Source organism: Lissotriton vulgaris, unplaced genomic scaffold, assembly GCF_964263255.1.
Source record: "Lissotriton vulgaris unplaced genomic scaffold, aLisVul1.2 SCAFFOLD_341, whole genome shotgun sequence".
Lineage (NCBI taxonomy): Eukaryota > Metazoa > Chordata > Amphibia > Caudata > Salamandridae > Lissotriton > Lissotriton vulgaris.
The window spans coordinates 803,992-818,759 of record NW_028243854.1 but is presented as its reverse complement, the minus strand read 5'-3'; positions in this window follow the sequence as shown (position 1 = coordinate 818,759).

Here is a 14,768-nt window from a genome sequence, read left to right as displayed (position 1 = left end):
GTAGTGCTTGTTTTTGTGCAGGAAGGGGCCCCTTCCTGCACAGAAACAATCTCCCAATGAGGCAGGCACCCTTGCACCACGGTTCAAGGGTGCCTGCTCATGGCAGCAGTTTGCGCGCCAGCGCAGGGGAGAGCACAGGAAAACAACATATTATTGTAAATATGTCGCATTCCTGTGCTTTGGAAGTGCAGCAGCGTGGCGCAGCCAAAGGGCTTGTGGAGCCACGCTGCAGCACTTCCTTGTAAATCTGCCCCTTAGAGCCTTGCAGGATATGCCAGGACGTGATTGGCTCCCAGATCAACTAGGGGCTAAGCTTGTGCATTGCTGGTAAGGTCAGATTTCAAGCTTTTGTGGGTGACTCATGTCTTAGGATTGGTGCTAACATCCTCAACACTTCTCCTAAAAGTACAGTTTCCTAAATTGAGAATAGGGTGTATTCAGTGGCACAAGGAACATCAAGACCACCAAATCAGAAGGATACTTTTCTGATTTGAGTTTTTTGTCATGGAATGTTATAGGGATACACAACAGACTGGCCGAGAAAGACTGGATGTATTGATTGATCAATATGATTGTGTTATTATGCATGAACCTTGGGCCACATGTCCGCTTGTATGTAATGGTTACCCTGCTATTCCATCCCCGCAATTCCCTCCTCACCCGGGCATCCTAGATGAGGTTTATCGATATGAGGTTTATCAATATGGATCCAGCTAGGGGTTAAAGCAAGAATCGATTCCCTGGATTGTAATTGCTCTGAGATTCAAGTATTAGAGATGGTGGCTCTCACAGTTCATTATTCATTTTCATAACAAAGATTATCCAGTTCCTCTAACAGGAATGTTGTATTCTTATTTAATATTTTTGATAAACCTATTACCAAATTCCATTCCTCACTGTTTGAATGCAGCATTATGATCTGTGGTGATTTCAATTCTAAATGTTCAATCTCAGATGCTAGCTCTTATCAATCTTATGATGACAAGTGGTATGTGTGTGGCCTCTCTGACTGTAGAGGTGCTGAATTAGGCCCCTCTCTTAAGGCTCCTGATCTCGTAAACATTGATAAGTTTGTCTACGAAACTGAGCCCAGGATTCCGACATTCAAAGGAAGAGGATGTATGTCAATAATTGACAATACGTGTCTAACCCGTGGATTGCCACAGTATTTGGTAAAGTGGGATATACTGCATTCTAGATTTAGTGATCTATGGACCACATGTATGAACACATTTTTCCATTGACACAGAATGGGTAAAACCCTTTCATACGTATGGCCCCATGGGCCATGGTCCATGGTCCATAATCCCCTGACCACTCATGTAACGCCACCAATGGGTTTTATTAGAGATCAGGTGCAAGCTGTGGTGGCAACCGTTGCCCCAGCCTAGCGATGAGCAGTGCTATTTAGGATATCCTGTCTAATTAATGACTTTCCCTGCCACACAACCCTGTCTTTCGACATTTACGGTTTAAAAATCACGGAAGCAACCAGCGGATATTTTTCTCCCGCGTTCCTTGACACTCCAGCGTCTGCTAGATTCAGCGCTGTGGAGAACACTTTATTTAGCGGCGACCCATGCCCGTCTTTTGTTCAAAACCATAGTTGAACCTCAACTCTCCGTCCATATTTCCTGCTGAATCTCTGCTTTTTGCAGCTGACGATGAACGCCACCACTTTCGATTCAGCCGTCAACTACAGAAGCTCTTGATTAAAACCACAGCTGAACCCCCTGTTTTCTGCCGCATTTTTGCTATTCACAGATCCATTGCCCCACCTTCCGCAACCCCTGTCCTGATGAAGACCCTCTAGCAAGGTTTATACCACGCCTGCACCGATTCTGGGTCGAAACGGCGACACTTCTTTTTATGTTCAGCCTCCTCCCTGAATCATCATTTGTGATTTTATTTGAGGCATGATTGTCTAAATCAATTGTTAAATTAATTGGTTCATTGTGCTAACCTATCATTATTTCTGGTGTATCTTGGTCTTAGTGACCCATATTTTATTATCTATACTTTCACTATCCCAGCACTACCCTTCCCTTTTCCTTTAGGGGCATTATATGTGATTTACTGCATATTTATTTTTATGAATGAATCTTATATGATACACGTTGTGATTAAAAACAATGCTGTTATAAGCCATTTTTGTATGCACATATTTGTTGTCTTGATTAAGTTAATTATGTGTCTATCTGGGACCGCTTTGTCTGTATCAATAGTCTGCCCAGGTCCCAGTGACTTCTTGGGTTAACCCGTGTTTTTGTAGCGCCCCAACATGATGGGCTTCACCTCCTTTGGCACCTGCTCAAGCCATTTAAATTTTTGAATTGCTTAATCAGATAAAATTTAGATACTTTTTTTGCTTGTCTATCTGAGAATCCTTTGGGGGAGGCTTATGTGGTCAGCTTAAACTTTTATGTAACTTAATGCACAATTCATTACATAAGTCTGTCTACAGACCTACTAAGCTGACCATTCGTTGGTCTGACATCCTGCTCTAATGCCAATAGGAATCTGCGGAAATCTCTGGCTGGTACTTATAGAAATCCCATTGTAGTTGCTCAGGCGGGCACTCTACAAAGAGGCCTTGTTAAAAAAAGTCTGAAATTAATAATAATAATAATAATAATAAGGGAGCTTATAAGGCGCCTGGTTACGCCAGATGACGTGTCCCCGCGCTATAGTGAGTAGCCCAGTGAAACCCCCCAACCCTGCAAATAACAGCGTGCTCCCCTATTTTCGGTACAGGTACGTTTTGAGCCCTGATCTAAAACTGCCCTCCGATGGCTGCAGCCGAAGTTAGAAAGGATAACTGGGATCGTTTGGCCACCGCAGCCTCTTTTAAGAATCTGCATGAATTTTGGAGAGCGGTTAAGGATTTTAAAACACAATGGACAACACTCTCGCTAATGAGCAGTCGCATCACCGCAGACCAGTGGGTGGTGCATTTTAGCAATATATATTGTAGAACTTCTGAAACATGTTAGTTATATTATTGACAGGCTAAATATTTCTGTAGAGGAAGTGACCAGGGGAGTAGCTTAGTCACTAAGATTGGGGAAGGGAACTTGAGTTTTCTCAATAATCACGCTGGCATGTAATGTTAAAATACATTTTACGACAAGCCGGGCGCACAAGAAGGGCTTAAGTGGCAGCGGAAAGGGAGAGGAATGCGGATTGGTAGGGGTACTAAGTGAGAGAAAGCACATTATTTTGTGAAATCACCAACAGTTTTGAAGTTTTTCCAAACCAAGAGAGGGAGAGACTGTGTGTGCGTTTTTGTCTGTGTGTGTAAAGATTCCTGATGAAAACCGACAGATGCCTCCCCATACCAGACTGAAAGCCCCTGTATACAACTATTTATCACAAAATGTATTTATTAGGGGGGTGTAACACCCCAAACACCCCCTTTGAAGCCACGTCCATGGAAATGATTATTGCCCTTAACCAAAGCTCCTCTTCAAAAGGTCCTGGGTCGGATGGGGTGCCCATCGATATTTTTAATTGCAGATTGGATTTTTGGGCACCTCTGCTTACAAATATTTTTATCAACCTTCACTTAAAAGATCTCCCCTCCTCATGGTCAAGTGGATCAGTGACATATTATCGATCACAACACTGGGCCTCATTACGATGAGACTTGGAAAGCCTTAGAACGCCGGTCGGCGGCTTTCTGAGTCTCATTGCGGGTTTCACTTTCGACTGCCACATTACGATGCAGGCGGTTGTAAGTGAAACTGTCTGGTCGTTTCCGCTGGATTTCGACGGGCTCCAGGAGCCTGTCGGCCAATCGGAGGCCTGACCGTAATCCCCATGGGCAGCATTTCCACGGTAGGGAATACAATGTTGGTTTCCGAAAGGCTTTCCATGTCAGGCTTTCCGACATGGAAAGCCTGCCAGAAAGAGCCTTTGGGGACCCCAATCAGGGCCCCCTTCACTCTGTGGCCTACAGTTGGGGGCTGAAGGAGCACCTATGGTGCCCCCCTGTTAATCCCTCCACCGTGTGTCAGACACCTTATGGTGCAGGGATGACCAGACTCTCCAATTTATCTATGGAAGCTTGTGCTACGGATAGTTTAAGACCACAGCACAAGCTCCTATAGAGAAATGGGAGTATGCAACCGCACCATGTGTAATGCTGCAGTCGGGATCGCCGACCGGAGTTCGGTCAGTCCCGATTCCCCACTGCCGACATCGTAATAAGGCCCAATATCGTGATGCAAAAATATTGTGTCAAAAATATTGATTACAAAAATATACTTATAATAGTAAGTACAAAAATATATATTTTTAAATCATTTCACAGCATTAAAGTTGAAAACCGATTTCTTCTCTTTTCTGAATCTACCCCAAGCGATGTGTCGCTGTTGCTGGCTGCCATGGTAGTGGAGTTTGGGGTTTGGAGAGTGTTGTGCTTGTGGAGTAGAGGAGAGCGGCTTCTGTCGGCGTCTCTTCCCCTTTGCAATCAACCCCTGTACCTTTGTCATGAGGGGTTGGCTTTGCCTTATCTTGAGGACTTTATTAAGATGGGCCTTCTTTTGTTATGGATCTCAATATGGCGCAACCCTGGGGCTTCTTTTAATCACAGCATCACTAATGATTGTGCTCGGTGTGGGCGGGGCTTGGGTATTCCCGGGCTTGAATATGTGAAGCAGAAGGTTCCCCCTCTGGGCACTTCTTTCTTACCTGGCGATCCTTCGGCAATGTGTGTAGATGATACTCCCTCCGTGGAACGCCGTGGCGCAGCCGAACGTCTGGACTGAGCACTTTGTTAGTCAGGAACATACCGCCATATTCATGAAAATCGGCATTTGCGATTCTGAAATAGCGAAAAATAGCGAGTCGCTATTCAGAATTCGCAAATCCGAATTCATGAAGAATTGCGATAAAAAAAAGCGATTCGCACGCGATCGCAAAATCCGATAGCGATCCGATCGAAATTGCGATTATTCGCAGATTAATCGCTATTTCGGCCTACCCGCGGCTGGACTGCGATCTCGCAAATAGCGATATCGCTATTTGCGAGATCGCAAACTCGCGAGATCGGGAAAATGGGAAGTCGCATTTCGAGCCCAGTGATGACATCACAACCAGGAAGCTGCCGGTTCCCAGCACCATTCTCCACAGTGAGGCAGAGAGACAGGGAGCAGAGAGAAGAGCAGCTGCACATCTTGGCTTGTAGAGTCAACCACAGAGCCACTACCCATAACATGGCAGAGGAAGCTGCACCAGGGACCAGCAGCTCGGCTGGGAGGAAGCGAAAGCTAAAATTCAGCGAGCAGGAGCTGGAGCACCTCATCGAGGGAGTCGTGGCTAACCACGACCAACTGTTCGGTGCAAATTCCAGGAGGGTCCCGGAAATGGAGAAGAGGCGCATTTGGCAGGGGATAGCCTCTGCAGTTAACTCGGTGGGAGTGGCGGCCAGGTCCCTTGAAGAACTGAAAAAGAGGTGGTACGACCTCCGAGGCCGTGCCAAGGAGAGGGTGGCGGCGCGCCTTGGGGAGTCCTCGGGCACAGGAGGAGGAGGTCCGACGGTACCACCGAACACCGCCCTGGAGGACCAGGTGGAAAACACCCTCGAGATGGAGGCCGTTGTGGGTTTCACTGCACTGGACTCATCCGCCCCCACACAAGACACCCAAGGTAAGTGGCATGCGACTGCGACCCTGCCCCCTATGGATGTCCATGACCAAATAGGCCCCCCCAATGTCCCATAGGCATGTAATTGTTGCACATCAAGGATTGTCCTGAAGCATTGTGGGAGATGTAGTCTGGCCACAATGTAGTAGTACCACAATGCAGCCATTGTGGGAGATGTAGTCAGGTCCCAATGCACACAAAGCCACTGCCATTCAGGGAATGTCACCCAGCATGCATGTAGCAACTGCACGTCTGCCAGATGCATACAACTAATGGTCCTCCACTTACCCCCACAGGTGGAGATACCAGTGACAGTGACAGGCTGGTGATTGACGACAGCGTCCTGGAGGAGCCAACACATACCCAGGCACCAGCCCCTAACGCTGCAACTGTACCACCATCAACAATCACCAGCAGCGTCCCACCTGCAACTGCTGCAGCGCCCTCATCTGCTGCCATCGCAGCCCCCATAGTGCTCCCTGCCACCGCTGCTCCTCCCAGAGCTGCAGCCAGGTCAGTCACTCCTGTGGCCCCCGCAGCGACTGCCACAGCCACACCAGCAGGCACACCCCCAGCGACGAGCACACCAGCAACACCGGTGGCCTCATCCCCATCAGCTGGCACCTCAACATCCGGGGCTGCGCCACTGTCCAGTCAGCCCCCAGCCTCACAATCCGGCCAGCAGGGCAGGCGTGGCAGGTCACGCCAGCGATCCGCAGCTGCTACCAGGCGGGCCAATGGTGATGGACAGGCGCGGCTCAGCATCGAGCGACGGATGCTGCAAATACACCAGCGCCAGGCACGGCAGCAGGGGGCAATTCACCTCCAACTATGCAACATTGGCCGCAACGTGGCATGTGTTGCTACACAGATTGAAGGCATGAGGGCCGACCTGGCCGGTGTGGGCAATGGAATGGCCCGCATTGCTGCAGCCGTGGAGGCTAACACCCGCGCAATGAATAGGATGTACGGTGGCCAACGCCGGCACCACCGCCAACTGTTGACACAGCTTGGCACCTACAGCAGGGCAAGCTATGTGTCGGCAAATGCCACATCCTTACTGGCGAGGCGCTGTCTGACACAGCAGCACACTGTCATACAGTGCAGTGTGGACATGTCGAGGGTGCTGGAGACCCTCACCACGGCTGTCGTGGCTCTTCACCCTCCACCCATTCCATCTGTTGTGGGGGGTGATGATGCGAGTGAGGGGGCGTCCAGCCTGAGCTCGCAATCAGCCTCACAGGCCCCACTACCCACCCGCAGCACCAGGACCCCCCCATTGCCTGACGCCCCGGAGGAGGAAGGCCCTCAGAGGCGTTGTGGAGGGTCACGCTCTAGGCACACCTAGAGGACAGTAATCACCACTGGCACAGGCTGAGGTGAAGCCTGGCAAGCACAGCAGTATGGTGTAATACTGTTTGTGGGACTAATTTGGCACGGACCATTACATTTACTTTTGTGAATTGAACAGGTACTTTTATTTTGACCTTTGGCACGGACCATTACATTTACTTTTGTGAATTGAACAGGTACTTTTATTTTGACCTTTGTCACGGACCATTACATTTACTTTTGTGAATTGAACAGGTACTTTTATTTTGACCTTTGGCACGGACCATTACATTTACTTTTGTGAATTGAACAAATACATTTCTTTTCCTACACACATTAGCGTTGTGTCTTCTTTACATTTTGCATGCATTGTTGATTAGTGGGGTGATGGCAGTGGTTGTACTAGAAACTGTTCACTGTGATGTGGTTGCGACGTCTGTGCCCTTCTGCTGGGGTCTCCCCTTGTGCATGGCGCGCATGTGCAGGTGGCTGGTTGTCCCCCTCAGATTCACTGCCAGAGATGTCAACAGGTATCCGGCGCTTGGTTGCCATGTTATGTAGTATTGCGCAGACAGCCACTATGCGGCAGCACTTTGCAGGACTGTAATACATGGCCCCACCTGTCTTGTGCAGTATGCGGAACCTGCTCTTGAGCAGGCCAAATGTCCTTTCTATGCAATTTCTTGTCCGTATGTGAGCAATATTGTAGCGCCGTTGCTGGGGTGTAGCAGGGTTGAGGTATGGGGTCAGGAGGTATTCACGGAGGGCGTAGCCACTGTCACCTGAATGGGAGGAGCAGATGGTGATTGCCTGTGCTGCGCTGTTACATCTTTGCAATGTGACATTTCAATCAAAGTGTACTTACCAAGTAGGTGTCCTTCCCCAAACTCTCCCCTGACCAGCCGTGTGTGGAGTGCGCTGTGCCGGAAGATGAAGGAGTCATGGGTACTCCCTGGGTACCGTGAGACAATGTCAGTGATGTATGTCTTGGCATTGCAGACCATCTGGATGTTGAGGGAGTGGTAGCACTTTCTGTTGCGGAACATATACTCCATGCCAGCTGGTGGGCAGACGGCAACGTGGGTACAGTCTATGCATCCGAGCACATGTGGAAAATGGGCTACATTGTAGAATTGTAGCTTTGTCATGTCCAATTCCTGTTGGCTGGCGGGGAATTTGATGTGACGGTGTAGCTGGGTGAGCATGGCGTCTACAAAACTGTTGAGGCAGAGTGACATGGTGGGCTGGGATATTCCCCCAGCGGCCGCTACTACCCCCTGGAAGCTTCCGGAGGCCAGGAGGTGCAGGCTAGACAATACCTGCACATGTGTGGGCACAGAATTGTTTCGCCTTGTTGGGTGCTGCATGATGGGGTCGAGTTCTTGTATCAGCCAGGTGATCATTTCCCCATTCAGCCTGTATTTAGCATAAATCTGTTCTCTGGTTTGGCCCAGCAAGGTGACCCGCATCCGGTAAATCCTTGCCTGCCTCATGCGTCTCCTCCGTGCTGCTCGCTGTAGCCTTCGCCGCCTCACCACCATGTACATCCCAGGCATTGTGGAAAGCCTAATGCTGCTGCTGAATGTCCTTATGTGTGATTGGTCAGGCCTGGCCCTGTTGGTGATAGGACAACGGTTTTTTGAAAAAATATTTCCTATGCCTTTCATGGTTACCACCTGCTTTGAGTTGTCCTTATTTTGCGCCGTGCAAATAGCGATTTTTGGGTTTTTCGCAAATTGCGATTTTTCTTGAATGCCGATTGCGATTTTATATTGCGAATTCGCTATTATTTTCGCAGATTCCGTGGTGTGTCGCTATTACCGAATCGCTAATGCTCAGCGGCAGGGATTCTGCGATTATATTAGCGAATTCGCTAATATGTGTTAGCGAATTCGCTATTTTGTTGTTGAATGCCGATTACGGAAATTGCGCCCGCATTTGCGTTTTCGCAGCGATTGCGGGCGCAATTTAGCTACATGAATCAGGCTGTATATCCCCCGTAGAACGAACCCAGGCCCAGAACCATATTTATCTTGTAAGTGCAATCATTGGAAAGAGCCTTGTTGCGAAGGTTCAGAGCTGGCGCCATCTGTTATAGGCCGTGCTTCCCGCAGACATGTTTAGGTAACTAGGAAGGCAGAAGATGCCCCTGTGGCAACATGTCCCCTCATCTTCACTGCACTTTGTGATATCTTGGAAGTTCTGGAAATCGTTTTGAACTCAATATTTATTACCTCTTTTAAGGTTTACAATGTTCAGCAATGTAGAGTTACTCTCTGTTTTCATACAGTTGCTGCCTAGCGATGCTGTGTGTTTTAGATTGCGTCGTGTTCTTAAATCCAGTTGTATTTTATTGCAGGAGCCTGGATTTTCAAGTTGTGATGCAACTGTGTTTATTAGTGTCCGTCATTCCTAGGTATTTGGCATGCTTTTTATCAAAATGTATTTTGTATGCTGTCTTCTATGATTGTCTTTGACATTCGAATAAAGAAATGATCGACTGATGGATTGTGTCCTGGGTAGGAGCCTGGAATACTGAGCAGTGCAGTTAAGGTTGACCATCCTGCAAGGTCCAACATCTTGGTGGGTTTCCTAGGACTGCGGAGACCCCAGAGGAGGGTGGACATCAGTTTCACATTTGTAGCCGCCAGGACACGGGTCCGGTGACTTAGTGGACTAATGTATTCACTGCATGGGCCTGTGTTACACCTCATGGTCACAGGTTCAAATCCCAGCAGCTCCTTTCCGACTTTCATCCTTCTGAGGTCGATAAAATGAACACACCTGTTATACAGTGCCAAGATGCCCTTGGGTGAACATATGCTTTACAAGTACATATTATGTTATGAGCTCAGCTGACAAAGAAGGGAGCTTGTAACGCAAAGCTCAAGGCTGTTTCCTGCGCCTGCCCGAGGCCACGCAGTGGCCATCAAGAGGGCGGGTACCTAGTCAAGGAGGGCGGTCCCGCCCCCACTTGCCTGTCCGGCACATCCGCCTCACCGGTTGGAGGAGGCGGCCTGCCGAGAATCTCGTCCGGGCGGCGGGGAGGGGCTTCTGGGGTACTTATGCTGTGGTGCCCCTATCCTAAGCCTCTTTGCCGCCCGGACGCCGTACGATCTTGCGGGACACTCTTTTGTGACTACCTCGTCGTGCTGAGGTGAGCGAGGCCTTGGGCCTACCCTCTCCCCCCCCCCTTTACTGTAGCCGCCTGCTCCCTCCGTGTGAGGTGGGAGCCTGGCGAGGCGGCCCGCTAGAGCGGGCTGCTGTGGGGGGGGACGTCCGGTTTTCCTTCCGGTCTTTGTCCTCCGGTCAGCGCGGGCCCGGCCTGTTCTTGTCGGGCCCCGCGGTATTTGCTATACCGAGTCCCGTTTTTCCTAAAGGTTTGGGCGTCTTTTGTGTGATCTCTCCGGCGTTGGAGTGGCCATGCTTGTGTGGTATTGTGGCGGCAATTGTATGATTTACAAATATTGCATTTTGGCGGGTCGAACCTTTCCCAGGTTGTGCGTGGGTGTGTAATGTTGTGTATTTCTCCCTACCTCCTTCGCCTCGTCCGTCTCCCTTCCTCGTCGGCTGATTTTCCTCGCATTCTCTTTGGGGGTGCGGGCGGGTCCGGGGAGCCCCGCGTGGTGGGACTGTCCGTGGGGTAATGGTTCTCCCGGGAGTCCGATGCCGACCCTCTACGATCATCGGGGCTGTGGCCGAAGGGTAGGGTAAGCGTGTTTTCCCGTGTGTACGCTTAGCCATGCTCTGTGCATCTGGCGCTTCTGATTGCTCCTACCTGGGGCCTGAGCTGGATGCTTTCTCGCGACCTCGTGCTTGTGCGCAGTGCCCTCAAGTATGGCGCGGTGTGTGGTATTCTAATGTGTACAGTTATTTACAGGTGGGCGCGTGGCCCGAGCGGTCAAAGGCTCCGGTTTTAGGCACCAGTCTCTTCGGAGTCGGAGGTTCGTATCCTCGTGCTGCTTGGTTTCTTTTGTGAGGAATATGGCAAAGGGTTAGTGCATGCTTGGTGGTGCGCGGGCTTTCAGGCGAAGGCCAAGACTCGTTATGGATGTATTCATGTTGATGGGGGGGAGATGTGAGGGATGAGCCATTTTTTACCCGCATCATCATTATGCACGTACCGTGTATTTTGCATTATCAAGGAATACGATCGTTCATTCAAAGTGTTTCCTTTTGATCGCTTCTGACTACGGGATCAAGAAGGCTTAATTTGGGCCCCGGAGTGGGGCGGCACTTGTGACTGGGGCCTGCGGAGATATGAGTGTGTTGTCCCCATATATACCAGTGCTGCTGAGCTGACCAGTGGTCGTGGCCCCCCATCTCAGGCATCGGGGCTGAGAGGCGTTTTTGCTTGCATGAACGCTAGGTTTCTTGCGCTTTCTCGGTTTCAGGGCCGAGATGTTTGTGCGGCTTGCCATAATCATGCGTGATTGTTTGGTTTTATGATATGTTTTGGTTTCACGGTGCCGCATTCGGTGCCTCAGGGCACAGATATCCTTTGTTTCCCGAGTTGATTGGGGGCGCGATTACTAATGCAATTGCTGTCCTAGTGTCCACCGCTACTCTATGCCTTCTGACGGAAACCACTAAGTGTTGCTGTCTATCGGGATATCCTTACGTCCGGGTATTAGTGTGAATTCACTGTTTAGGAGTTAATGTTAATACCGTCAAGGTTCATTTTCGAGTCGCTGCCGTCCCTTTCTTGTTACCTACCAGTGTGATGTTTTGAGACTGCCTTGCAAATGTATAAGGCTTTCGACGGTGAGGCGGCGCTCGTGGGGGGTTTTCTCTCATCTGTCCGAGACATTTTGTCCAAGCAAGGGTTACATAAGTTCTTCGTTAGGGGGTCAGAAATGTCTGACGGAGGTATTGTGCACAGTGACAGCATAGGGGCCCGACGGGCTCATTTTCCGGTCGCAGTGCAGTTTTGGTTTTCGGCTTTGGCTTCCGGGCGGGGGCGGGCAGATGTACCCCAATTGACACCAAAATTAGGTCAATTAGTATTGATAGCAAAAGGCAACGCTTAGCATCTTTCAACATTCCGTCGCCACGGTTTAGTATGGCTACGCGCCTTGCTGTTCCCTGCCCTGCCCCAGGCCCATCCTGTCAGCAACGCTAGCATCGGGCGGCTCCATTTGGGTTTGGTGGAGTGGGTCCAGTCGGCGGCACCATCTGTCTCGGGGTTCGTTGCCAGCAACCATGCACCTAGCTCCCACCCCTATGTCCGTTCGGGAGGCTTGGCTGTACATTTTCGTGGTGTAATAGAACACCGCCCGGTTAAGAAAATCTGCTTTTGTCGGCGCGCTGGTGTATAGCCCGCCCTCGCGTTTTCTGCGGTGTGGCTACGTTCCCGCTGGTGTGTGTCGGGGGGTGGTGGCGCCAGCCCCTTCGTTCACTCGAACCATGTCCTTCATTTCTCTCCCCCCCTGCCTCCGAGGCGTCAGCCATGGTCCCCATGTTGGGAGGCTGGTCGGAGGCTTCGCATTGTCCTCACATGGTGCGTTCATGAGACCCTGGGCGACTACACATGTGTATTCGGCGCCGGGCCAGCGCTGGAGTTTGCGTTCGGCAGTGCGGTCCTTCTACAGTGGCGACGCTCACTTCGTTCTAGCGCAGACTTTCCCGCGGGGTCGGAGCGTCACATTAGCAGTAACGATACCTGAGGAGAAGGTTTAGTGGACATGTTTCTGTGGCATATGTCACACTACTTGAGGTAATAGTGACATCTGTGGTGGTATCTAGAGCATCTAGAAATCGTGGGGTCGCAATCGCAATGCGTTTTGACAACACTTGAAATGCTTTATCATTTTTGCAAGAAAGTAGTTTAAGAAGGATATGAACCAACGGTGTGTGCTGATCATTGTCTTCATGGTTCAGAAATATACCTGCAAATTGTTTGTGATGATGAATTAGAAACGTGCTAAAGTGCGAACTACCATGTTTTCTCAGTTGTGCCTTTGGCGCGGTAGAGAAAATGTGGCTGGAGCTAGAGGGGGAGTTTTGCTCCAGGTGTCCGAGGGTCAAGGGTTGTGTAAGCATGCAGGGAGTGATGCGCTATTTTCCTCGGCAGCCTTGTTCATTTCCGGCTTTGTTCTTTTCCGGTATGGTAGAGGATGGCATTCTGAAATGCGATGATTTCGTGTGGTCCTTGCGCTGGTTCTAAACAGGTTGTAGGCGGATCTTGACTACACTATTTTCCATGTATGCCTCAGTGAAATATCGATCAGAGGATAAAGACATCTTTACAGTCTGCTGGAAAGATAGACTCCATGCTCCTGGGCAGCCGGCCATTTCCTTGGGCGGTATCTCTTACTTTGTCCGGCGCACGTGGGTAATGGCGTCCACTTGCCACCATTGTCATGGGAAGTACGTTTCACCATGTCCGGGGCACGCGGGTAATGGCGTCCATGTCCGGCCATTTTAAAAGGCAATTATGTGCGAGATGTCCGCGTAAGGATGCGCCATCAGGCTTCGGGGCTAATTATTTGTGGAGCACAGGCATGTTGGCTTTATGATATGTGTTTTGGCATGCACGCTTTTCAAGTGGCAGTCTGGTGGAGTGGCCTTCCACCCACCACCCCTAATCCCCCCCCTGTCGGGCAGTGTACACATGGTTCCACACAGCCGCCCTCCAGGGCATGGTACGCAGAACAAGGGTGCTTGTACATGCCTTTAGGCCGGGCAACGACGGGAGCGGAGAGACGTTTTCGCTGGATGTCCTGGCCACCCCTTTGCCTGCTGGGGTTTTTGGTTCTCGTGCCGTTTACAGCAACACCGCACTTTGGCAATTGCTGGGCATAATTTGGTCTTGGATGTGTTTGCAATTGTTTCGCTCGGCCTTTTACTTGGGCAGTGGGGCGTGTTGGCCACCAGGGGGAACAGTCTCTCGGTTTCAGTTTCTCCGCACACGCTGGAATTTTGTGTGTCCTTTCCACGTTTTCTCATAGAATGTCATTTCTCAGCACGGCAGGATATCATCGTCCTTGCCCTCGAGTGCTGTTTTGCAAACGGGCATGTTCAATTTCACGGACTGTCGTACACCTGATGATTCTTAAAATGTATTATGACTACACAGCAGGTACCTCTACTGTTCCTAATACGTGGTTCTCACCCCTGAATGTTTGCTTGAAGATGTTTGAATTACCTTTAAATTTATTTTAGGGTATTTATTCGGTAAATCTGTGGCTGGATTTCGGGTCACTTCATGCAATGATTCCCCAAGTAAACTGCATTCAGTGGCAATTAATTTAGCTGATTAACACAGGTGCCAATATTATAGATGCCACTTCTCTGGCATTAATGCGGATCCACTGGTTTATGTGACATATTCATACGTGAATATCAAAATACACTTTAGTGTTAACGGGAGCCTCACTAGGCAGATAATTGTTAACCGGTGTGTTCATATGTTTTGGAGCACGGCTCAGTGGGAATTTGGCTTTGAATGTGCAACATCCTGTCCTAAGGGTATCGTGTTATAAGGTGAGTTGCGGATGAGACCCTAGTTTGTCCTGCTCATCCGTACTAGCAATAGAGGTTTAACGACTGCTTTTGCCCCTTGTAAATTCGGGATGTGGTGGTGTCACTGGTCTCAATTTCGGTCCAATTTTGTTTGGAACTCTCCTTTGGGTTTTAGCATGAGTTGCAGATGAGACCCTAGTTTGTCCTGCTCATCCGTACCAGCAATAGAGGTTCAATGACTGCTTTTGGCCCTTGTAAATTCGGGAAGTGGTGCTGACACTGTTCTCTATTCTAGCATTGGCACTCCCTGAGCAAGCTATAGATCA